General features: G+C 39.6%; 1 protein-coding gene across 19 annotated transcripts in view; it reads right to left on the bottom strand.

Annotated features, from left to right (window-relative positions):
• The window catches only part of ZBTB20 (zinc finger and BTB domain containing 20), a 453,552-nt gene that overhangs the window by 211,970 nt on the left and 225,916 nt on the right, over positions 1–15,666 (bottom strand). The window lies entirely within an intron of this gene.

Consider the following 15,666-nt stretch of genomic DNA (forward strand, 5'->3'; position numbering starts at 1 on the left):
ATATACAGCAAGGAAGAGGTGGTTTTCAAGTTTCCAGTAGGTCTTTTTGCTTAGAAAAACATTCCTTCTCTTTCTTCAGTTCCCTAGGTTCAATGATCAGCAAAGTGGGTGTTTACTTGCACCCTCAGAGCTCCTGCCACACAAGCCAAAAGGATTTTTACCTTTTGTTTTGCTTTTTAATGGTCCATTGCTCAGACATTAGTCCCAGGAGATAGACCACCAACTACTAAACTTTTTAAGCAGGTGGAGGTTGAAATGGGAAGCAGGTCATGGAGTCAACAGCAGTGAGTCAGCTCTGTCTACTGCTTGAAAAGAAAACTGTAACAAGAGTGAAAATAATATGTACAAATAACAAAATGTACAACCAAAAGGCCTCTCAGGAGCCAGTGAGAAACAATGGACGCGCACTAAAGCCAGCTTTGAAAATGGTGGTGCAGCCCAATATTCAAAACCAAACAGGACAGTTGTGCAGAAGAATCCCTTAGATGAGATGTTCAAGGTTAATCAGCTGGGTAGTGCAGAGACAACGTGAAATTAGGCCAAGGACCACCTTCCTATGACAGGAAGAATTAAAGAAACACGTTGCTGTTCTGCTTGAAAATGTGTTTTACCTCATGCATGAGCTTTCAGAGGTAATCTTTTGCTGGCTGACTAGAGTAGTGGGACTTGAATATGTATTCGTTTGGTGATAACCAGTTTATTATAAAATCATTGGAATTCCCTGATAACCTCTGATTCCCTGATAAAACATTCATTATTTCACCTTAACATCGTCAGGATAATTTTTTTTTCAGTTACAGACTTTTCATGTTGTACCTATTCAGGACCCAGGACATACAGCTGAGAACTGGTGGCCTGGGCCTGAGTGTCAGCATTTGCTTTATGGCTTCGGTAAGTCTTTCAAATTGTTGGTGTTTCATTTTCTTAATTTGTCATGTGCAAGACATGTCTTAAGAGACAGTGCTTCAGTACTATGAAGTCCAGCTATCACTACATACGTCTCAGCCAACCAACTAGTGACAACTACAGATAGCACAATGCTTTTCAAAAATTTTTTGTATCATTTTGTCGCTGTTTTAAAAGTATGAGGTCTGATTACTCTGGTATTAATGTGTATAATTGTCTCATTAATCATCACACAGACCCTTCTCAACAGTAGGTATGTTTAAGAAGTGAATAAATAAATTGTAACAGTGATAGTATTTTTCAAGTAATATAATTTTTAAATGTCACACACGTACGGCTGAAGATACCTGCCTCACAGGCCATTCTTAAAAGCAGAATTTAAAAGGTAACTTGTCTAATACAGCAAAGTCAATCCTGAGACTCATACACAGGTATATCTCTCCGTGTCCTCTTTGTCACAGAATCACAGAATGGTTTGGGTTGGAAGAGACCTTAAAGCTCATCCAGTTCCAACTCGCCTGCCATGGGCAGGGACACCTCCCACTAGACCAGGTTGCCCAAAGCCCCTGAGCACTTCCTGAGATGGGGCACTTGAAGGAGCTATGTTAACGCCCAGAGAGCAAATTTAGTCCGGTATTTCTATGCCTAGGAAGTTCTCTCTTAAAACTTAAAAACAAATCCCTAGTACAGTGATTTAAAGATAGTGCTGAAGGCAAAGTAAACAAACAAACAAACAAACACCACATTAAGACCAGATATAACTTGGAGTACATTTTTACTGTAATTACCAAGGAAAAAAAAAAAGAAAACCAGCTGTACCTATTTACAAAAGAATTTAACACAGACTCTGGGGTCTGATATCCTTATCTCATGGACAGGCTGAGCACACAAGGAAGATGATCACAGCACAGTACTCCTACATTGTTAGAAAGATTAGCCAGAGCAACCATGAGCTAATGGCCTCATCTCCTGCCACATAAAGGCTAAAAATTTCAAATTGACCATTATCCTAAAATAATCCTGTTAAGACATCTCATGGTGATATTTATTACATGTGTCCAGTTCAAAGGTGTTGCAAAATACATGCAGACAACTTTATTTTTCAAAGCTGAGCATTAACTACAAAATGCTCAGCTTCACAGTGTTCTTTACATGGGAAACAAAATGAGTTTCTATGTTCCAGTAGCTGAAAGCAAATATATGCTAGTATTCCACATCTTACTCTCCTTTGCCCAGGATGCTTTGGGCTCACGCATTCAGTAGTTCACCCTTTCATCCACACAGTCCTTTACTTTCTCCTGCTTTTTCACTCATTTCTTGCACTCACCCAGGCTCTCCCTCCATAATCAGCTATCCATTTTTTTAGAATCACAGAATGGTTTGGGTTGGAAGGGACCTTAAAGCCCATCCAGTTCCAACCCCCTGCCATGGGCAGGGACACCTCCCACCAGACCAGGTTGCCCAAAGCCCCATCCAGCCTGGCCTTGAGCACCTCCAGGGATGGGGCATCCACAGCTTCTCTGGGCAGCCTGTGCCAGGGCCTCACCACCCTCACAGTGAAGAATTTCTTCCTTATAGAATTGGAATGATTCAGTCTATTGGCATTCTTGTTCTCCTTTCTCTCTTTCATCACCCCACCAGCTGCTGGCAGGCTCTTCTCCCCACGGAGCAACCTTTTTGTCTGGTTGTGGAGAGCCTCAGCAATGCTGTAGTTCCCACAGGACTTCCCTGCTGACAACAGGCCCCTGTCGGGTGCATGCAAAGGACCAAAACACATCGCCTTTTGGTCTGAGTTTGAGACCCTGGTCAGACAACACAGCCACTAATTATAATTTTGCCTAGTCCCTCACCTCTCCCTGAACCAGTTTCCTCTTTTCCCTATGAAGAGAGCTAGTAGTAGTGAAGTATATCCTTCGGGTACAGAAGGAAGGCCTCCTTCATTAAATGCTATGAAGTGTTTTGATATCCTCAGAAGCGTGGTGTTATTTAAGTGCTAATCACTCTAGTCTTCAGCATGTCCAAAATGATTTTGCTTGTTACCAAAAAGCTCCATTGTCACACATTACATTGCCATTGCACTGAAAAATAATTAACAGCCTACATTTGGGGGTCCATTATTTGAGCTGTCTGACTGACTAGGGAATTATCCAGAATTCCCAAGTTTTCAACAGAGAAATTAGAAAACATTAAAAAGGTAGGCCAGGGAACATCTCTGTGAAACAACTCACACAAAGAATGAGAAAAGAGACCATTCCTTGCAAGCACTAAGGCAAAGCAGTAGGCAAAAGTCAAGGTAATCTGATGTAACAGGCAATCTATATGATAATTTAAGAAGGTAATCTAAGAGGAGTCCCAAAGATTATCTAACTCAAGCATTTAGCAAACCATTCTTAAAAAGCTAGAATCATGAAAAGTTACCAAGAACAGCACACTGATCAAATCGGGAGATGTAACATACGGCTGTACCATTTAATATTTCAAACACCACATAAAGCAAAACGTGATGTGTATATGAGAAGCAATCTATAGCACTTGAAGCACTCACAGATCCCGAGTTAACCATCTCCACTGTTGCTTGTTTGGAATCTCTTCACTTCTTTGTTTCCCTGTAGGAAACCAACCTAACCAGCTTGAAGCCTACCTAACGCACACACTGCTATACATATACAAAAGTCAGAAATGGAGTCAAAATTGCTGGCTGACCCAAGTAAACCAGGTAGGACTGAAACTCTGCATCCAAACAGATCTCAGGTTTGAATACCCACTGGAGTTTGACCTGGATCACTTCCTCATCCTTCAGAGCTCCCACATTCAATTAGCTAACATTGGGCATATTACATAATTAAAAACAAACAAACAAAAAAAAAATAAAACAAAATTAACAAAACAAACAAAAACATGTAAAGTACCAGTGGCACAGAAGAAAACAAATGATAAACAAACAACAAAACCCCAAACATTTCAGCAGACTTATATGTAAGATGCAAATTTGCCCAAGACCAAAGACAGCTGGAAGTAGGTGGCATATATCTTGTAAAGGCAGTACAGGTATGTTAAGAACCTGAACTGTGAGACAAAACTCAAAGGAGCAGCAGTCTGGGAAGGAACATCTTTGAAAGATTCCTTCCTTACAGTACCAAACTTTTTTTTTTCCTTCCCTTTTTTTTTTTTTTTTTTTTTAAATTACAGTCTCAAAGCTTGAGAAAGTCATCCTCCTTTTTCCTCTCCAGTTTCTGCTCCTGACCTCCAGCACCAAAGGCCAGCCCTGCACCCAGCACTCTCAGCTTCCAGCCACTGTGGAATTTCTCACCCTGGCACCGCATGCCCAGCTGTGCTCATGGAAGTGGAAAATCTGACAGCATTGTCTGAAAGACACAGCTTGGGATAATTGTTCCTCGTAGTTCCTCTGTCAGTGAACATTATCATATTCCTCTCACAGGAAGGCTACTAAACCTTTCATATTCCTCAGCTCCCAGCCACAGAACTCCTCTTTGCCTTTAAAGTAGTAGTTATATATGCTGGGATGTGAGAAAAGGTTTTAAAATTTTGTGCAGATTAGAGATAAAATGTCTGTAACTGTATTTGCTTTAATAATTTCTTTGTATGGCATAAACATGGGAAAAGGAGGAAAAGGAAGCAAAAAGTACTTATGTTTATGTAACATAGGATGGATGTCCTTCATGCCTGTAAAATTCTTATTTTATAAACACAATATATATATTACCCTTGTTTTAATGCAGGACAGAAAACCTACAACACTTTCACTGTGTAAATTTTGAAAGAAACACAGAAGGAAAAGCTATGAGCCCCTCGCACCAGGTGCATGAGTGGCACAGATCCCTATAAGAGGAAGCATTTCCAGCACAGATCCCTGCTTTCTACCTTCAGTTCGATGAATCCAATTCATCGTATCAAACCTTGGTATCTATATCAACTCCTTGGAAGGCCACTGTCACCATTATGTCAGAGCTCCACTTGATCTCCAGTGCCTCTTCCCCCAGCCTCCCTGGGAGGCAGAAAGAGCTGTTATGCCCAAACTGGCTTCCCCAGGGTCCTCTGGGAGAGCTGTGGCAAAGCAAGGGTAAGAGCCCAGGGCTTATGTGTTTCAGGTTAGTACCTGACAACTTAACCCTCCAGTTTCTTTCTCAAATGCGTTCTGCAAGTTGTTATTTTTTTTTTTTTTTAGGGACACAGAACTGAAAAAAAGATCCCAGTGAAAATCCTATACACTCCTGTAAGACAAAGGCTGCACTTTCTAATGTTCCCTCTTCATTTTCCTCCTGTTCTCCCTCTTCGTTCTACCCTAACCAGTAATGTCACAAAAAAAGGTGATGGCCTTTTATGGGAACACTAGCCAGCACTTAAACATCAATTTCATTGGAGATTGTCAAACCCAAAGTCATGGCTGGAAGGATATTCTCTCTGCTGCTTCTTTCCACTTCTTTTGCTACAGGTAAGGGTGCTATTGTTATTCAGACGAGAATAAACAACATTCCTACATTACCCTGAGAACTTGAATGACAGTTTCTCTGAGCAATTTTCCACCCTCATATTTGTGCACATTGCTGTAATGGCAAGCCTCGTGCTGATCTCATCTTAACACTTTTAGGTGAAAGCTTATGTTAATAGAACAAATTAAGCTAGGGATTTTCATGCCACCTTGGGCTGGTTTCAGGCCAGGCTTGATTTCCCATCTTCAGATGAAATGGAGATTAGTCAAAATCAGAGTCCACTAATCAAAGCCACCGTAGTATTAAACAGGAACCTCAAAGTACCTTTAGTGATCCAGAAAACATATAAATAGCCGATGCCCAGGTGTAGAAAGCAATGCTGCTGGTAACATACTAAGTGATATTCTTTCTTTTGATGAAGTGAAGTAATATCCACAGTCTTCATCTCTTTCAGTAGTATACAAAGAAGTATTCCCTCCACTCGTCTCTACGTAGAAGTAGGGCATAGCCTAGCTATTCACATACCAGTACGTTTCTTCCAAGAATTAGTCATGATGTGAGGTGATTAAGATATACCTTGAAGACTGCAACAGTGCACTGAAAACGTAGGCACACAAAATCCCTAGACATTTTAAGAAATTCAGGCCAATATATATATAAAATTTATGCATATACATAATGCATGTATCTAGTGCAATGGATGTCTTTTTCTATATATTTTGTATGTTATGAATTTAAAGAAATAAAAAAAATGAAGTAAATACAAATACATGCACACACAGAGAAAATTATGTGGGCCTTTCTAGCATGAAAAGGAAATTATTAAAAGTTGGATAAACAACAACTGAGGATATGACAGGGGCAGCTGGAGAACCACACTGGGGGACAGAACTTCTAAGTGAATCCACACAAAAAAATGCCTCCCCTGACAATCCGTTGTTCTTCAAAGAGAATAATGATTCTAGAGATGAGTTTGCATTTGTCTTTGGATGTCACAATAAATGCTAAGAAAGCAACTGAATGAGAGTTATTATTTCCTCTGAGCAAAGAAGGATTTGGGTAGGCTGTCAGAATAGCAGCACCAGCAATCCGCGGGCAGATACAAAGCAACGGCAAGTTAGCAGGAATCTGTCCAGGGCCCTGGGAAAGGAAGATGAAAGAGGCCATGGGGCTAGCTGGAGATCTAATAAAGGTAGATATAAGAACCACAACTGCAAGACAGCTGTTAAATCATTAGGGACGTAGGAGCATTGTTTGAGAAAGCGATCACGAGGCATAATTCCTCTGATTCTGTGACCACCAGAACACAAACCTCTGGGAGTCAGCAGAGAACGTGTTCCACTGAGGTCCAGGCTACTTTGCTGGAATAATTCAGCTGGTCTGGGGATACTGGGGGCTGTACCCGCGTCCCTACCTCATCCACACACTTGCTACCCTGGGAGAGTGAGCACAGCATGAAGCACTGGTAACCCCTTTGTGTTCAAGAGTATTAGCAGTGATATTATGGGCTATCTAATCCTCTCTCTCTAAATGAGTGTGCTGGGCAGAACATAAATCCAGCCCTACCTCTGAGAAACAAGATGCTTTTCCAACTGGCCTGATTGAGTACTTGGCCTGATGATGACTTTCACAGTCAGATGTGCAATCTGCCCTCTGGCTCCTTGTTGGTTTGGACTCATTGCCTAATCTCTAATACCCAACTGCAAGAGATAGAGATTCCTGTTTGACTTTATAAGACAGTATGTCACAGACAATAGGTAAGCTGTGTCTTTGCACCTGACATTTCCACAACAGATCCTTTCCACAGTGCACTCTTCCTTGCAGTGCTACAATATGGAAAATGACAACTGTAAAGGACATGAGAAGTAACCTTTAAAACTGCTGTATAGCAGCAGGAAAAAAAAATCACAAATTGATTCAAGAAAACAGGGTGCATGCTATCCCACTTGGATGGGCTGCTTTGGGGTGTTAACATCGCAATTCAATGGTACTGTTTCATTATTTGCTAACCTCTATGGCAAATCTGAATACCTTTGTTTAAGAAGAACGATCTAAAATGGATTATGGGCTGCATTATGAAAGCATAAAAACATTTATATAATCCACACCCCTGCCCTCCACGCCCATGCCGTTCTATCAAAATATACAGAAGAAAATATTTACAAGGTATAATCTTCTCAGTTAGGCTTAGTTTCCTGTATATATTTTAAATGCAATTTCTCAAGAGCGTACACATAAGGAAATCCAAGAAGTGGGAGGGGTCCACACAGACCTGTGCTCCAAATTTTAGATGAGAACCATGTTATTTTCTTATACACCAGTTTTGGTCTTTCAGATTGCCCCATGACAACAGGAAGAAGATAGGAAATGAAGTTCAGACTAGAGATGAATGAAGGAAAACCCCAGTAGAGTGCAGCTTTTTCTGTATATGAAGTTGGTAACAATTAAGGGGAATTCTGAATCACAGTTTAATTTGGCATTTTCAGAGCTAGAATTACTTCATTTCAAAGACTGAGCTAAGTCTGCAAATTTCAAAGTATCTAGCACGCTATAAAAACAAGAAAATGGAGCAATCACCAGAAGAAAGAGTCAAGTGCTTAAACTAGGACAAAGTAATAACTGACAGGGAACTGGGACTTTCCCCATTTTCACTCTCACAATCCTGTGGTAAACCATTTCACTTTGTCTTTGGTTTAATTTAGGAAAAAAATATTGAAAACTCTCATGCTTGGAATGAGTATATATTAATCTTTTGTTCTGAGTAATAAGGTGTAAAGAAATGTAGTCCTAGCAGGATACTAATTTCTGATGTTGTCAATTAAAAAATTTCTGCTGGTGTTTTGAATGGAAAAATCTCTCGGAAAGTGTTTTTATCGAAGTACCCAGTTCCAAGTCCTGGATTATTAGGTTAAGCTCCGTCAGCAGAGAGACCAATATAAATGCTTTTCATACCATCTGCCTTGATGCCTTGACAAAAAAATACAGACGAGAAAATACGTAGATCCCAAATTCCCCGATTTTAACCTGTTTCCCTTTAATATAAAGCTGGGAATTCAGGTCCTAAAACATAAAATGAAAACCATGATTTCTTTTCTTTCTATCTTTCCTCAGAAACTCACGGAACATCCAAAATCACACAGTGTTCCCAGGACTTATTTCTTTTTATATTTTCAAATCAGAAAAAAAATGTTTTTACCTGATATTTATCAGGAGGCTCTATATAATTACAAAGGTTCTGATTTCCCTGTTTAAAAACAAATTAGGGTGTTGTACAGGGCCTTGGAATATTAGGAGGCAACTCCAACAGCTAATGATGGAGGACAGTGCCTCAGCAAAGGCATTAGCGATCCATCTGGCCAATTAAAGAGCAACTTAGGCAGAGCCCAATACTATTTCTCAATTACGGTGGCTGTGACATCGAGACTTGAGGAATAGTGAGATTTAGCATGAAATAATACCGTGAATCCAAACAGAGAAAAGCAAGGAATAGGTGTTGTAACCCCACAGCAGAGAGAAATGGGAAAACACTGTCAGCCAGAAATGTACCTTGATTACCAGCAAGAAAGAGGGCAGGACTTTAAGAAAAACGGCTCAGACATGAAAGTAATACTAACAAAGCCCATCTTCCTACAGATTGGTGATCAGAGCCTGCAAGCTCTACACAATACGAGTACAATTATTGTAGGTCTCCCCTCCCACAAGAAAGATAAAATTCTCAGTGAGCAAAAGACAGAGTGCTGTGGTTGCTCTGGAGCAAAGCATGTGCTGGCCAGCCAGCCGTCTTCCACTAAGCTTGGTTAAATGATAAGTTCTGCTTGTTTTTGCCCAGCAGAGGCACTAGTTTGAGTTTTTTCTCTTCTCTTTAGACCCCCATTTTATAGAAATTGAATTATCTTTCAAGTTCTTTCAGACTTGGCTGAAAATGGTCAGCATGCTCAAAAGTTGTGTATGGTCATGACAGACAGGCATAGAGACAGAGAGTCCCATAAACTTACATGAGATAACTTGGCAGCAAAGTACAACAGAAATCTGTGGTGTTTAAAATCTGGAAGCTTAAGCCCATGCCTAGCAGAGAGAAACCAAAGCGTTGCTCTGTTTGCTGCTTCCCTATCCTGACCTCCACGAGCCCTGACTTTGCTATTTCCTCCTGTGGCCATGACTGCAGACACAGACAAGCAGGATCTGCCATGGCATAATTTGGACCTGGACAATGCATAAGATTTCCTAATGCCTTTACATCACGGTATATTTTAGAATATTTTTTTCTATGTCTTGCACCTTCAAAAGCATACAACCTGAACTCATGTGTCAATAAAAGCATTTTTTCCTGTCCCTCCCCACCTGTGCCTCCTTCTATTCCTTTCTCCCATCTTCCAGCAGTGAAAGGAGAAGGAGTTAAAGATCACGCTGCCTTCCAGATAGTACTTTCTCATGTATGTTACCTCTCTCCGCACACAAGTGACGCTGCCCTCCCTCTGGATGCTTCCACATATCTGTCCTCTGAAGCTAAAGAGATGGGAATGATTTTCCTCAACATGAAATGCCGTATAAAGAGTGTGGGTGGGAAATATGCAGTGTAATGGAACTGAAACCCCATAAGGGAAATCAACACAGGCAGTTGCTGATACGCTATTTACTTGGATAAATCATCCATTTTCCTCCTGGGCAAGATGACTTGAGGTATCACCTACCCGGGATGGCAAGTGCAAACATAAATAATAAATAAATCTATCTGAGGAAGAATTTTGACTGTAATGGGCTTTGTAGAGAAGTAAGTTTCAGTTAAACTTAATCCTTGCTGTCTTCTGTGTCTCCAGCAGCAGAAACATCTGGTCGGTTTTAGATTCCCCTTGGATTCCCAACTTCAAAGGGAGTTATAAAGAATAACAAATACATGTACTGGCACTGAAAAAAAAAAAATTAGAGCAGCAGGAGAGAATGGTAAAATTGTCCTTATTTGACTGCTAGTGACAGGCGCCACAGGCAGAACTGTGAGAAAAAATCTTAACGGCTCAGGGAAATAAGCTTTTTTTTTTTTTTCCTAATGACTGGCTCTCCCTACTAATGACGCAGAAAATCTATGGGATCTGCCCCATAATGGCAAGAAGCACATGTGCCAAGGAATATGCACGCAAGGGTATGTAGAAAACAGATTTCAAATCAGATATGTACTAAATTAATAGGCAGGAAACCAGGAACTAAGTTTTGTTCCCAGCTCTTTAGCTGAGAGTTCGCTGTTTATGTTGTTGGTTAAATTACAGAGGGCCAAATTTGGGCTCTTTAAGTCAGTAGGACATTGCGAAGTATGGTCATAAACAATGACTGCCATACGCACTTGTCAGAACCTATTCCAAAACTCTTCGGAACACGGGTAAGGGTAAGCAAACACAGTAACAGACGTCTGCAGCATGACGTCTTTCCTCTGCTACGTGGTGGCTGGAAAGTGAATGGGTGGCCATGCTGCCTTTACGAACGCAGCACTACCTGCAACAGCCTTTGACACGTTTTTGCCCGTCTGTGCACTGAGCTTCATGCTGATCTTCTGAATCCATGGGCTCGTGGAACAATGTCCCCCACTTCACTCATGCAGCATCAACAGTCTTCTTTATCATGTTTTGTTCTTTCACCATTTCAATCGTAGGGCTAATAAAATAAATGTAATGCGAAGGATGTGTGAGGATTCATGGACCTGTGTGAAGCCTCCTGTAAGCTAAACATTAACTCTTGTAGGAACACTAAACTTGTTAGTCTTTTCATCAATACTATAGTCTCCTAAATGCCTGGCTTCATGTAATGTGAAGACGGATGCCAGAGGGGAAAATTACAGAATAGGCTTTTGCAAATAGTATTATAACCACAGCTATCCCTGTTCCACCTCCAGTGACAGAGAGTCCATAGAATATAAATATTGAAGGTAGTCACCAAATAAATTCCAGTGATTCCTGAATCAAAGAGACTGATCAACTTGTGGATATTTGATTGCTATTTTTGGCAACTAAATTATTTCTTGCAAATAATTCTTGCAGCTCTGTTACTGGACTTGCAAACATGACTTTTTTCCTGACCTTATTTTATCTTATTATGTCATGAGGTAAGCAGCTTCCCATTGTTTCAGATTCAAAGATATTTCAGGATCTCTTAAATGCCCCACATAACAGCAAGACTGTATCAAGATTTTGCCATAAATACAGCAGTCTCGTATTTATATCAGAATGTTCAGTCATAAGAATCGTAAGTTCTTGTACCATGCAATGATTGAAGGACTTCTGCAACAGGATCCTTACTGAAGGACCCTAATCCTAAATTGATTTCTCACTGAATAGTAGAAGACTGGAAATGAAGATGCTCTACAAACTGCTATAGAAGAAGGAATTTAAGCATATGTCTGTGAGACAGAAATCATCCATTTCTGAAGCTCATACTGCAGTGCTACTAAACAGTTGAATCTAGAAAGGGAACCCAAAAAGAACTTGAATTGCACAGCACAGACAGGACAAATCAATTCCATGTCTGGTGTACCGTTGCTCTGGGGGAGCTGTTGTGGGATAAACTCATCCCACTTGCCCAGGAGCTACCACTAAAAGCAATGATACGTGAAGCAGGATCTCTGCTGACAACAGATTGTCAGGACCTGTGAAAGACAGTGCTTTTGGACGTACTGATGCAAAATTAACTTTTAGAAAAGTCTCTGTGACCCCTTGACCTAAAGATCTTTGACTCTTGAAAGGGGGCCTGCCTTAGTAAGGCTCTATAATCTGTGTCACCAATATCCTCCCATTGGGAACCTTTTCAGATTAATGCTTACAATCTTAATTGTCCAGCAAAAGCATACTTCTAGAGAAAGTAAAGAAAGATTTTGTGAGCACAATAGGAAATCTCAGGATTCCCAAGAGAGGATTTCTTCAAGGGCCACTTTATTTCAAGGTAACATCAGAAGTTTTCTGATTTCTGTATCTTCAGTCAGAGCTGACTGGCCTGGGTTGAGGGCAGCACAGGCTGAAATAGCTTGAAAGCCAGCTGCAGGTTTGACTGCATCCAGCAGCATGCATGGAGAATCCCCAACATTGACTTGATCCCCAGTGTCTGCTAAAGCCAAGGGGAAAAATTAGATCAGGTTTATGATATGTTACAAAAAAAAAGTCACATTTTTTCTACAAGAAATGCTGCCTATAATGAAATACAGTTCATTAGAAAACCAAACAGCCACAATTCCTGTCTATACCTCTAATATTTACTCCTGCACACTGCAGAAATGACCTTGACTTTCTGAAGACAGACTGGCAAGTATCAGTCTAGAAGTGAAGGCTTAGAGAGATATGTTATAGCCTTCAACTATTACAGATAGTGAAGGAAACAAAAGGCACTGGAAGAGAATGGGAGGCAGAATAGCTTTCTCTCTACATCTGTTACAAGTTTTTAATGATACAAATCATTCTAGTTAAATCATATCTCTGAGTTTGGTGTGTTATTTATTAAAGAGAGCAGCACAACAAAGGGACATAGACAATCCATCCTGGGACAACAGCTAACAAACACTTCAGTTGCATTGCAGCATTTCACCAAGTACCTTTATAAATTTTTCTTCACATCTTGTTTCTGGCACGTTACATTCTCCTGTAACTAGAGCTGGTAGACCAGATCCGGCATGGTCTATCAGTTTCTTGAGTACCTTTCCTGTCCTCTTATGTGTCTGTAAGCATTCAGGCACAGTGCAGCAATTCAATATAACCATTATAAATGCAGTTCAACTCCTGGCCAGCCCTCAGCATGCACATATACATTTGCAAAGCATTAATGGTATGTTAAGCTAAAAAGAACCATCCCAATAATATTAGCCAGCTAGGCAAGATCTACAGCTGCTTTCTGTTTGCTTGGGATATTTTACTGCTTATATTATTATCTTTGTGATATGTGATGCTCTACCAGCACGCAAGAAATATTGTGTGTCCACAACAAACTTTTTCAAAAATTTATTTATAGAGTGAGGTGGCGGAGCTTTTTTTTTTTTTTTAAAGCCTAAAAATATCATTATTCCAGCTCTTCACGTTCAAGACCAGTGCAAAAATATATTCTTTAGATTAAATCAGCCTTCTTAAGACTAAATTCAATATATACTGATACAGCAGGTTACATGCTTAGTCACGTAAAAAATTCTGATGAATACAGGAGACAGCTGTTAGACAAAGCATATATTCCTGCCTGTCTCATCACTGGTCTGTGACTGAGAAATATCAAAGCAACTACACTATTATCCATAGAATAAGTATTTATTTAAAAGCAGCTTTTCTGTATGACAAAATACCCCTTACCAAGTTTGAAAAACAGAAACAAAAGGTTAGGTGGTCAAACAAATGGAAAATCTTTTCATTTCTTATTTTTTGTCACCTTGTGTTTACCTCCGACTTGAGCGCAAACTCTGAAGTAGAGCTGCAGGATGCATTTCCTCTGCAGGGATGATCAGATGCTGACTGTTCTATCCCTAACTTACAAAAGTCTCAGTGATAATATTTCTAAGCCAAAGGACATTGCTATATCTAGCCAAATTCAAGGAAGCCAGATCAGAATAACCAAGGTATCATGTGAGCAGGGTAGTATTGCAGCCCTTGTTCAAAAAACAGGGATCCACACGTTGCTGAGACAAGGTCAGGTCCTTTACATTTCATGTGAAACAGTCTCTCCAGCAACAGAGCAATCCTTAACTACGTGTTTTGCTTTTAATCTTTACCCTCAGCCCTACTTATCAAAAATACCCCCTTTAAATTCATGTTGTTCTTTTGTAGAGTGCTCCCACGGAGCTGGGTTTATGCCAGTCCAGAAGAATTTAAGATTAGCCAAAACCATAACCTAAAGCAGTATGCCTCTGAGGCATACCATATCGTGGCCCTGGACAATACTGCTGCCAGAAGAACTGTAGTATTTAAGCATACCAATCCCACAAGAGAAAGTGGAACGGAGTGGAAAAAACATCCAAGACATTAAGAAGAGAAAGCAAGAGTGTTTTGGGTGTTACACAGGATGAGTAAAGACTGACAGCAACAACCAAAAGTGCTCTAATAAGGGAAGGTCCCTTTCAAATAAGACCTAAGAAGCAACAAATTGAAGTGAATACACTAATATTAACTACATAGGTTTCACACACACACGATGACATTGTAAACAGTTATACCAAGATAGGCACCCAGAATTTCAGAAATTTGGTCTGCAAGCACTCCACAGAGAAGGAAGCCAGTAGAACTGAAATGGTATCAAAGGCTTCTCAATTTGCAGAGCAGAAAGAATATATCTCCAGGGGAAACCTACATATAGTTGCAGAGACAGACACTATCTCTGTAATAGTTGATCAGAAAGTCCCATTACAAAATCCCAAATAATCCAAGGGACCATTTTTGTAATTTTATGAACTTCCACAGAGAATTAAATCAACAACAGAAACATTTGAAAAACACTGGTGTATTTGAAGTCCATTGCTGTGAGTGACATCAATACAAGACCTCAGCAAAGTTTAAGGGTCCTCATATATTTCAATATTTTTGTCTTAATAGAATATGAGAGATTTACTTTTTTTTTTTTTTATTTTAAATAGGTTTAGTAGAATTCTGATGAAGTGCTTCCCTAAATGTCACCTAGAAGAGCCCAAACACAACCCCGTATTTCTGCTTTACAGGATAGCTACAGACTTTGAAATTTGCTTTTGTTTCACAGTTGAATTAAACAGCGTATTGCAAAGTTGCCCATGAAACAAAAATAAAAAATGATTTCAATCAACTGAATGTTTTGTTTTGACAAAATAATTTTGTTTTGATTGTTGCTTTCAGTTTTGATTTAAATTTTATATTAGAACATAGAACACATTTTTGAAAGAAAAGTTTGAAACAAGCATTTCTATTCCACAAATGCAAAAAAGCTTTATCTGTAAATATAGATAATGAAAATAAATTGAGTCCTAGGAGTGTGTGTGTGCATTTTATGTATATACAATTATATATATGTATGTATATATATATAAAATGAACCAGTATTTCAATCAGAAGAGAATTCCACTAGATTATTATTTTTTTTATTATTATTTTTACTAATTCTAGTCCTGGCCTTCCATACTCTTTAGTGAACCTCAGAAGCTTGTAATACCTCTGGAATTCTATCAATGTATCAGTGACAATCTAATTATTATTAATAATCTAGGTGGTATGTTGTTCCTGTCTACTCCTTAGACTGGTGGAGCTTACTGGTGTATGAAAAGTAAAAAGCTTTTCATACAATCATTTATGTAACAACTAGCACAAGTCTTGTTGGGTCAAGTGTCCTTCAT

The sequence above is a fragment of the Cygnus atratus genome, chromosome 1 (genome assembly GCF_013377495.2).
Source record: "Cygnus atratus isolate AKBS03 ecotype Queensland, Australia chromosome 1, CAtr_DNAZoo_HiC_assembly, whole genome shotgun sequence".
Taxonomy (NCBI): Eukaryota; Metazoa; Chordata; class Aves; order Anseriformes; family Anatidae; genus Cygnus; species Cygnus atratus.